Raw genomic sequence first — 1,798 nt, forward strand, 5'->3', positions numbered from 1 at the left:
AAAATTATGAGAAAAATAAGGAAAAGATATTTTTTTGATTTTTTGAATTTTTAATTATGAGAGAGAAAAACACAATTATGACCCAAAACATAAAAATTTTGGATCAAAACACATGATGCATGCAAGAACACTATGAATGTCAAGATGAACACCAAGAATACTTTGAAGATCATGATGAACATCAAGAACATATTTTTGAAAAGTTTTTGATACAAAGAAAACATGCAAGACACCGAACTTAGAAATCTTTAATGCATGGACTCTAACAAACGAAAAATGCATATGAAAAATAACAAACAACACAAAACAAGAAATCATCAAGATCAAACAAGAGGATTTACCAAGAACATCTTGAAGATCATGAAGAACACTATGAATGCATGAATTTTCGAAAAATGCAAAAAAAAAATTTTAAAGCATGCAATTGACACCAAACTTAAAAATTGACTCAAGACTCAAACAAGAAACACAAAATATTTTTGATTTTTTAATGATTTTATGATTTTTTTTGTACTTTTATTATTTTTTTTTCGAAAATATACTTTAGAAAAACGAAAATAATAATAAAAAAATATTTTTGAAAGATTTTTGAAAACTTTTTGAAAAGAAAATTACCTAATCTGAGCAACAAGATGAACCGTCAGTTGTTCAAACTCAACAATCCCCGGCAACGGCGCTGGTGCACGAAATTGCAATCACACTTTTGCAATTCTGCACAACTAACCAGCAAGTGCACTGGGTCGTCCAAGTAATACCTTACGTGAGTAAAGGTCGATCCCACGGAGATTGTCGGCTTGAAGCAAGCTATGGTTATCTTGTAACTCTTAGTCAGGATATCAATAATTATCACGGTTGATTGTAAAAAGCAAAAGAACATGAAATAAGTACTTGTTTTGCAGTAATGGGGAACAGGTTGAGGTTTTGGGGATGCTCTATCTTCTGAACCTCTGCTTTCCTACTGTCTTCTTCTTCAAGCACGCAAGGCTCCTTCCATGGCAAGCTGTATGTAGGGTTTCACCGTTGTCAACGGCTACCTCCCATCCTCTCAGTGAAAATGTTCAAGGTGCTCTGTCACAGCATGGCTAATCATCTGTCGGTTCTCGATCAGGCCGGAATAGAATCCAGTGATTCTTTTGCGTCTGTCACTAACGCCCCGCCTTCAGGAGTTTGAAGCTCGTCACAGTCATTCAATCCTTGAATCCTACTCAGAATACCACAGACAAGGTTTAGACCTTCCGGATTCTCTTGAATGCCGCCATCAATTCTAGCTTATACCACGAAGATTCTGATTAAGGAATCCACGAGATATCTACTCAATCTAAGGTAGAACGGAGGTGGTTGTCAGACACACGTTCATAGTTGAGAATGATGATGAGTGTCACGGATCATCACATTCATCAGGTTTAGGAACAAGTGATATCTTGGAATGGAAGCAAGCATGATTGAATGAAAAACAGTAGTAATTGCATTAATCCATCAAGACACAGCAGAGCTCCTCACCCCCAACCATGGGGTTTAGAGACTCATGCCATAAAAGATACAATAAGAAATGTGAAAAGTGTCATGAGGTAAAGATACAATGTCAAAAGTTCCTATTAATAGTGAACTAGTAACCTAGGGTATACAGAAATGAATAAATGACGTAAAAATCCACTTCTGGGTCCACTTAGTGTGTGCTTGGGCTGAGCATTGAAGCTTTCATGTGTAGAGACTTTTTCTGGAGTTAAACGCCAGCTTTTATGCCAGTTTGGGCGTTTAACTCCAATTTTTATGCCAGTTCTAGCGTTAAACGCTGGGA

This window comes from Arachis duranensis, chromosome 9 (assembly GCF_000817695.3).
Source record: "Arachis duranensis cultivar V14167 chromosome 9, aradu.V14167.gnm2.J7QH, whole genome shotgun sequence".
NCBI lineage: Eukaryota > Viridiplantae > Streptophyta > Magnoliopsida > Fabales > Fabaceae > Arachis > Arachis duranensis.